This window comes from Oreochromis aureus, linkage group 16 (genome assembly GCF_013358895.1).
Source record: "Oreochromis aureus strain Israel breed Guangdong linkage group 16, ZZ_aureus, whole genome shotgun sequence".
Classification (NCBI taxonomy): domain Eukaryota; kingdom Metazoa; phylum Chordata; class Actinopteri; order Cichliformes; family Cichlidae; genus Oreochromis; species Oreochromis aureus.
Genome location: NC_052957.1, coordinates 18761755 through 18771225, shown reverse-complemented (window position 1 = coordinate 18771225; position 9471 = coordinate 18761755). Strand labels below are relative to the sequence as shown.

At 39.5% G+C, this 9471-nt stretch overlaps 1 long non-coding RNA gene across 1 annotated transcript; it reads right to left on the bottom strand.

Moving 5' to 3' along the window:
• Nucleotides 1-7305: 7305 nt before the first annotated feature.
• Nucleotides 7306-9155, bottom strand: LOC120433536. Its single transcript, XR_005608599.1, has 3 exons — nt 8993-9155; nt 7923-8065; nt 7306-7560 (listed from the first exon to the last, which is right to left on the bottom strand). It is a non-coding gene; the product is annotated as an uncharacterized LOC120433536 (long non-coding RNA).
• Nucleotides 9156-9471: the final 316 nt, after the last annotated feature.

Below are 9471 nucleotides of genomic sequence, written 5' to 3'. Positions count from 1 at the left end.
GCCAAATGTGTTTTCCTTCTTCATAGTCAGAGAAATGAAATGAGAATGAAAGAGTAATGAAGTCACCATAAAGTCATTTCTGGACAATAATAGCATTAAGTTGAAGTATGCGGCAAACGATTTGTTTGCTGGTGGTGTTTGCTGTTATTGCAGCACCATGGGCACATTTTGTTGCAGTGTAATTATCTGCTGGTTCCAAGATATAAGAGTAGGCATCTGTTTAAAAAACAGACAAACTGCTAAATGGTTTTAATTCAGATTAGATTAATTATGGAGAGTGCAATTCCTCTCTTGTGGTTCTGTTGGTACTGACTCTCATTATAACTTCTGAATAACTGCATTGTGTCTAAATGGCATTTTGCAACTTGCTGTGATTGAGATGTTGTTTTCAGAACTGCTGAAGAGATGAAGGATTCCACGTTGGATTTCTATAGTAGCAAAATTTCCATCCCATGTGTGTGCAGTGTTTATATATGGGGCTTTTACTTATTGTTGACCAGGATTATATAAACCCTGGCAAGCCTCTAATAATCTCCTCAGGGCCAGACAGGGATTGGGTGATTCCAGGCCCACAAGATTCAACCAATCAAAAGGCCAGCATTGGTGGCTTACAAATCTCCACTGCTTACTAGTTTAGCTCCATACATCCTTTTATCCTCTGGCAACCAAACCTCACACCTCTGTAATTTTCCACAATTAAGGGTGGATTAAAAGTTACCTTGTGAAAACAGATATTCATCATGCAAATTTGCTTGGCATGAAGCCCAGATGTCAACAGGCAAAATGCAATATCGTACGGTTAGGTAATCTGTTGACTAATACGGTGTGTTTTTTAGAGTGACACAGTCATCACTGCCATTAACTGCTTCTAGTCAGAGGGCGGTATTTAGTGGCCATGATCTGTGTTTCAATTTAGACAGTGACTCATATCAGCGATGTCCTGTGACTCCCCATAGCAACAAGTTAGAATGTAGCATTCACATTTCAAAGGCGGCTGTGTGGGTAGCACATTGGAATAAAGGAAGACAAACACCGACTTTCCCTGGCAGGTTTTTCTGAAGGTGCCTTGACCGAAGCATGTTAATTAATAACTTAGAATTGTCACCTGAAACCCTGCCTGCAGATTCTCAGTTGGTTTTGGGAAAAGCATTGTTTTGTTAGAACTGTGTCACAAGGCTGACCTCAACAGGAAGACATGATTAATGTTTATGGATTTTTCATACAAGGATGAGGACCATGAGTGTCTGAGCATGTATAGCATTGTCCTTCATTTGCCTCTTATGAAAGAAAACACCATAAACAGTGCAAAAAATGGTTTAGTGAGCTGATCAGGCAATTCCTCCTCTATGGGTACTGGTGTAGCAGTTCATTTATTTTGAAAGTAAAGTAACTAAGAACATTTGCTGAAGTACTGTATGTAACGATAAATCTGAAAATGTTGCCTAAAGCTTTTTAGTTCTAGGCCACTTGGCTTATTTTAGGTTATTTTAGGTGAAAGGTGTTTAAACTATTTTGTGGTTGTTACCTTGGAGATGGACTTGACAGAACATGCCAGGACTGCATTGTCTTGAGAAAAAATGAATACATGGCATGACTGAATAGCTTGTGGACCCACCTTTAAGAGCAATAACTTGAAGTACTCATTTTCTGTATGTGTTTGTCACTCTCTAAATTTGCATACTCTTTTACAGCATTTCTTCAGTTTATTGAGGTTTTCCAGCAGTCGTTTATGTAGAGGTCTTTCAATTAGGTTAAGGTCTGCACTTTGACTGGGCCTTTGCAACACCTTGATTCTTTTCAGCTGCGCTTGGGATCATTGTCCTGTTGCATGACTCAGTTTTGACTTAGCTGTCTTACAGACGGCCTCACATTTGACTCTTGAGTATTTTAGTTTTCAGAGGAGTCACGCGCAGCTCAGTTACTGCAAACTGTTTGTTTTACAGCCACAGGATCCTGTGGCTGTAAAACAAACGCAACTCATCAGCCCTCCACCAATGTGCTTCACCGCTGGCATGAGGTGTTTGTCCTTATATGCTATGTTTGGTTTTTTCCACATGTGGTGCTGTACATTATGAGCAAACATCTGCTCTTTAGTTTAGTCTCCAAACGGACATCGCTCTAGAAGTCATACTTGGGATTTTTGTAATTCTTTTGTTGTGTTTATTGCTTTGTGTGTGTGGATGAATGTCTGTGTATATAGTGCATATGGTCCCCCTTGTTTTACTGTGTAACCCTTTGTTTCCTGTGCAGCACTTTTGTTCAACTTTGTTGTCTTTAAATGTGCTTCATAAATACATTTGGATTGGAGTTTTTTTCTAATTGTACTGTCATGAACCTGTTGAACCTGAATGCCAGGTGAAACTGTCAAAACTTCTACTGTCACAGAGGTGCTCACATTCACAGCTGATCACCTAATCAATGTGTTTTATTTGCAGCACATGGCTGGTATTTACCTGCTTAATTCCAATTGAAGCAGTATTCAATTCAATTCAATTCAATTTTATTTATATAGCGCCAAATCACAACAAAAGTCGCCTCAAGGCGCTTTATATTGTACAGTAGATAGCACAATAATAAATACAGAGAAAAACCCAACAATCATATGACCCCCTATGAGCAAGCACTTCGGCGACAGTGGGAAGGAAAACTCCCTTTAACAGGAAGAAACCTCCAGCAGAACCAGGCTCAGGAGGCGGCCATCTGCTGCGACCGGTTGGGGTGAAAGAAGGAAAACAGGATGAAAGACATGCTGTGGAAGAGAGACAGAGATTAATAACAGATATGATTCGATGCAGAGAGGTCTATTAACACATAGTGAGTGAGAAAGGTCACTGGAAGGGAAAAACTCAATGCATCATGGGAATTAATGTTCTTTGCCCAGTGGGGTCCTGACCGCAGCCACAAACTATAACATTTCCATCCCTGCTGCTCAATTAGAAAGAACAATATAGTATCCACATCTGAACCAAAGAGTAAAACAGTGAAATGTGGATTATTAAATATTAGGTCTCTCTCCTCCAAGCCTCTGTTAGTACATGACTTAATAATTGATCAACAAATCGATTTACTCTGCCTTACAGAAACCTGGTTGCAGCAGGATGAGTATGTTAGTTTAAATGAATCAACACCCCTGAGTCATTCTAACTACCAGAAATCTCGAAGCACAGGCCGAGGGGGCGGTGTGGCAGCAATTTTTCACGCCAGTCTATTAATTAACGAAAGACCAAGACAGACTTTTAATTCATTTGAAAGCCTGATGCTTAGCCTCGTCCACCCCAGCTGTAAAACTCAGAAACCAGTCTTACTTGTTATCATCTATCGTCCACCTGGGCCTTACACAGAGTTTCTCTCTGATTTCTCAGACTTTTTATCTGATTTAGTGCTCAGCTCAGATAAAATAATTATTGTGGGTGATTTTAACATCCATGTAGATGCTAAAAATGACAGCCTCAACATCGCATTTAATCTGTTATTAGACTCAATTGGCTTCTCTCAAAATGTAAAAGAACCCACCTACCACTTTAATCACACTCTAGATCTCATTTTAACATATGGCATAGAAACTGAACATTTAACAGTGTTTCCTGAAAACCCTCTGCTGTCTGATCATTTCCTGATAACATTTACATTTACAATAATTGATTACACAGCAGTGGAGAGTAGACTTTATCACAGTAGATGTCTTTCTGAAAGTGCTGTAACTAAGTTTAAGAATATAATCCACCCACTGTTATCATCTTCAATGCCCTGTACCAACATAGAGCAGAGCAGCTATCTCAACGCTACTCCAACAGAGGTCGATTATCTTGTTAATAATTTTACCTCCTCACTACGTGCGACTCTGGATACTGTAGCTCCTGTGAAAACTAAGGCCTCAAATCCAAGTACCTGACTCCGTGGTATAATTCTCAAACACGTAGCCTAAAGCAGATAACTTGTAAGCTGGAGAGGAAATGGCGTGTCACAAATTTAGAGGATCATCATTTAGCCTGGAGAAATAGTTTGCTGCTTTATAAGAAAGCCCTCCGCAAAGCCAGAACATCTTACTATTCTTTACTGATTGAAGAAAATAAGAACAACCCCAGGTTTCTCTTCAGCACTGTAGCCAGGCTGACAAACAGTCAGAGCTCTTTTGAGCCAACCATCCCTTTAACGCTAACTAGTAATGACTTCATGAACTCCTTCACAAATAAAATTCTTATCATTAGAGAAAAAATTACCAATAATCATCCCACAGATGTAATATTATCTACAGCTACTTTTAGTACCATCGATGTTGAGTTAGACTCTTTTTCTCCAATTGATCTTTCTGAGTTAACTTCAATAATTAATTCCTCCAAACCATCAACGTGTCTTTTAGACCCCATTCCTACAAAACTGCTCAAAGAAGTCCTGCCATTAATTAATTCTTCGATCTTAAATATGATCAACCTATCTCTAATAATCGGCTATGTACCACAGGCCTTCAAGGTGGCTGTAGTTAAACCTTTACTTAAAAAGCCATCTCTAGACCCAGCTGTCTTAGCTAATTATAGGCCAATCTCCAACCTTCCTTTCATATCAAAAATCCTTGAAAGAGTAGTTGTCAAACAGCTAACAGATCATCTGCAGAGGAATGGCTTATTTGAAGAGTTTCAGTCAGGTTTCAGAGCTCATCACAGCACAGAAACAGCTTTAGTGAAGGTTACAAATGATCTTCTTATGGCCTCTGACAGTGGACTCATCTCTGTGCTTGTCCTGCTAGACCTCAGTGCTGCGTTCGATACTGTTGATCATAATATCCTATTAGAGCGATTAGAACATGCTGTAGGTATTACAGGTACTGCACTGCAGTGGTTTGTATCATATCTATCTAATAGACTCCAATTTGTTCAAGTAAATGGAGAGTCCTCTTCACACACTAAGGTCAATTATGGTGTTCCACAGGGTTCAGTGCTAGGACCAATTCTATTTACATTATACATGCTTCCCTTAGGCAGCATCATTAGAAGACATAGCATAAATTTTCACTGCTATGCAGATGACACGCAGCTCTATCTATCCATGAAGCCAGGTAACACACACCAATTAGTTAAACTGCAGGAATGTCTTAAAGACATAAAGACCTGGATGGCCGCTAACTTTCTGCTTCTTAATTCAGATAAAACTGAGGTTATTGTACTTGGCCCTGAAAATCTTAGAAATATGGTATCTAACCAGATTCTTACTCTGGATGGCATTACCTTGGCCTCCAGTAACACTGTGAGGAAACGTGGAGTCATTTTTGACCAGGACATGTCCTTCAACACACATATTAAACAAATATGTAAGACTGCTTTCTTCCATTTGCGCAACATCTCTAAAATTAGAAATATCCTGTCTCAGAGTGACGCTGAAAAACTAGTTCATGCATTTATTACTTCCAGGCTGGACTACTGTAATTCATTATTATCAGGATGTCCTAAAAACTCGCTGAAAAGCCTTCAGCTGATCCAAAATGCTGCAGCAAGAGTCCTGACAGGGACTAGAAAGAGAGAGCATATTTCTCCTGTATTGGCTTCCCTTCATTGGCTTCCTGTTAAATCCAGAATTGAATTCAAAATCCTGCTCCTCACATACAAGGTCTTAAATAATCAGGCCCCATCTTATCTTAATGACCTTGTAGTACCATATCACCCTATTAGAGCACTTCGCTCTCGCACTGCAGGCCTACTTGTTGTTCCTAGAGTATTTAAAAGTAGAATGGGAGGGACAGCCTTCAGTTTTCAGGCCCCTCTTCTGTGGAACCAGCTTCCAGTTTGGATTCGGGAGACAGACACTATCTCTACTTTCAAGATTAGGCTTAAAACTTTCCTTTTTGCTAAAGCATATAGTTAGGGCTGGACCAGGTGACCCTGAATCCTCCCTTAGTTATGCTGCAATAGACGTAGGCTGCCGGGGATTCCCATGATGCATTGAAGCAATAGGGGGGAACTTTTTGTTGTAAAAGTATTGCACAGTATTTCTTTTTCACATGACCTTATATTTTTCCCCCACTCTACCATAATATATACACTCACCAGCTACTTGATTAGATGCACATGTTCAACTCCACATTAACAGAAATACGAACCAGCCAGTCACAGGACAGCAACTCAATGCATTTAGACATGTAATAATGGTGAAGACTGCCTGCTGAAGTTCAAACTGCGCCTCAGAATGAGGAATAAATGTGATTTAGGTTACTTTGAACAAGGTTGCAGTTGCCAGATGGGCTTCTCTGAGTATTTAAGAAACTGCTGATCTGGGTTTTTCTCTCGCAGTCACCTCTAGGATTTAAAGAGAATGGTCCAGAAAGAGAAAATATTCAGTGAGAGGCAGTTTTTTGGGTGAAAATGCCTTGTTGATGGCAGAGGTCGGAGGAGAATGGCCCGACTGCTTTGACCAGTGTACCCATCTTCTCATAGCTGATTCCAGAAAGATAATGCACCATGTCAAAAAGCTCAAATCATTTCAATCTGATTTTTTGAACATGATAGTGAGGTCACTGTGTTCAAATGACCTACACAGTCAACAGATCTCAATCCAACAGAGGACCTTTTGGAGGCAGAGTGTTCATGACTGAAAAATAAAAATGATTGGCCAGCTGTGATGAATTGTCACTGTGTGATGAATAAAGAAAAAAAAAGCAGATAAACCTAAAAGTATTCATTTTCTTTACCAGACATTTTTTGTTGATAATAACTTAGTTAAATACACTTTGAAGCTGATATTATGAATATAAATGCATGGAAGTTGCAACTGCAATAGCTCTTCTTCAATAATGTCACCATCATTATTATCAGTACTGCTACATCCAAATATCCCCATTTCAGATACAATAATACTTGAAGATCTTCTATTCAAACCAACAACCTGCTCTTAAATTAAAGCCACAGACTGGGATTCCAGCTCTCTGGTTTTGTTGTGATTTCATATCACTGCTGAAATACACAAGACACCATTTGACCCTAGTCATTTAAACTAGTTGATTTCTTGTTGCCATATATCATTCCAGCTCTCTTACAAACAGTTTTTTCTCCTCAACCAGCCCTCACTCGACTCATACCCTCCCTCGTTCCCAAGAGGAAACTAATGATATTGTCCTTGTGGAAAAATACTGGCATCCAGGCCATGCTTTGTTCATTGTCCATATTGGACAGTGAAAACACAAACAATAGTCTGAGACAGATGCTTGAAATGAACGGATTAGATAGAACGGGTCATGCAATATGCATTACAAAGTGTCAACAGCTACATGTAATAACCATCAAGTAATACATTTGTCATTACAGCACGTATGCAGCTTCATAAAGTTTATTGAGATATTAACAGTTTCTTATAAATTGGACAAAGAATAGTCACAGAACAAAAGGATATATTTTAGGACAGAATAAGCAGAACAACACAGCAGCTTCAGAAGACAATAAAGTGCTGTTTATGGTCCTGAATGGATGATTAGGAGAGGTTTTCCCAGTTAAATATAAAAACTTCATTGTAATGCACTTCTTTAAAGCAAACATGAAGCTGCAGCAGCTGGTGAGCAGTATCTAAAAGTCATATCTGTAAGAAAGAGGAAAAAATCATGTTAATAAATGACATTAATATGTATGGAGGAGGATATGTACAGCCATCTGTAAAGCATGGTGGGGGCTCTGTCATTGTTTTTGGCATTATTTCAACCAGTGGTGTTGGGGAACTTGTCAAAATTGATGGAAGAATAAATAGGAAATGTATTGTAAGATTATAATCAACCACATGATACCATCTGGGAAAACTGTGATTGGCAGCGGTTTCATTTTTGAGCATGACATCGATTCCAAACTCACTGTGAATGCAGTAAAAACACACCTAGACAGAAAAACACACAATGCAACACTATCAGTCATTGGTTATGCTCTCCAGAGCCTGTACCTCAACTTTACCTCAACTTGAGGCTGTGTGGGATCATCTCGACAGAGAACAGAACAAAAGGCAGCCAACATCCAAAGAAGAGCTTTGATTGTTCCTTATAAAACCCGGAGAATTATTCCCGAAGACTGCTGTAAGAAATGACAATAAAGCTTGCCTAAGAGAGAAGGAGAATGGTAGTTATAAGAAATTGTGGCTGTAAAACTTAGAATTGCACATATTTTATAAACTGAATTTACATGTTTCAATAAATTGCTGCACCTATTTCTGATTTTCCTTGCAAAATATTATAAAATGAGGTGTGACTCTTGACTTTTGCACAGTATTGTATGCAACAATACTGATATAGATGGGACACCTGTGATTATATAACATTAGATGATATATCTTTTTGTGTCAGAGCAAGACAAAACTATAACAAAATAGATGGCACGATAGGTTGCCACCTGTGCAACTGTCAAAGGAAAACCTGGAAAGAGAGCAAGAAACACAAACTCAGTTTATTTCGTGTACACGGGCGAAGCTTACTGCGTGGCAAGACACAAGCAAGTCGCGCAGAGCCTCAGTCCGTTCTTTATTTTATAGCAGAGAATAGATTACACAGCATCTCTAGGTGGAGCATACGTAATAGAAAAACATCTCTAGATATGGTTATCGCATGAGTGGCCGTCATCCATAAATACAAGAGGAACTAGTATCTTTTGTCATATCAGCTTCAGGTTGGAACTGTCTCTGCCTGAGAGTGTGTTACTTTGTAACTTCCTCACGCATGCTTCTGTTCCTTAATCTGTAGGTTGCAGGCACATCATGTTCTCACAAGAAATTATACTTAAGCAAAATAAAAGTTATCAAAGTAAGTAAATGTAAAAATCTCTTAACAGCAACAAAATAAGACAAACAAACAAACAAATGCCATGAAGCCACTCCTTTGTTCAAGCACAGGTAATCCCCTATATTAAACCTCCACCTGCTTCATGCTTTAGTTGAATTAAGGTACGTAAGTCTCTACGAGCCTGAGTTTCTAGCAAATGCCCCCTGGCTGGTGGCTAAAATTCACACTGTATTGTCAGCTGTATTCACTCACCCATCCAAATCACTATATTCAGGTCTTCCGATCACTTTCACGGCCACAAGTGTGTAAATTCAAGCACCTAGGCATACAGACTGCTTCTCCAAACATTTAGGTCGCTCTCAGGAGCACAGTCGATTCCAGCATGGCACCATGATAGGATGCCAACTGTGCAACAAGTACAGTCATGAAATTTCCTCACTGCAAAATATTCCACAGTTAACTGTTAGTGGTATTACACCAAAGTGGAAGTGCTAGAGGTCTCCAAACTTCATGTAGCCTCCGGATTATTTTAACAGTGTGTAGAGAGCTTTATGGGTTTCCATGGCAGAGTAGCTAAATCCAAAGCCTTGCATCATCAAGCACAATGCAAAGTGTTGGATGCAGTGGTGTAAAGCACGCTGCCACTGGAGTCTGAAGCAGAGGAAATATGTCCTCTGAAGCGTTGAATCACAGTTCTCTGCCTGAAAATCTGTTGCACGCGTCGAGGTCTG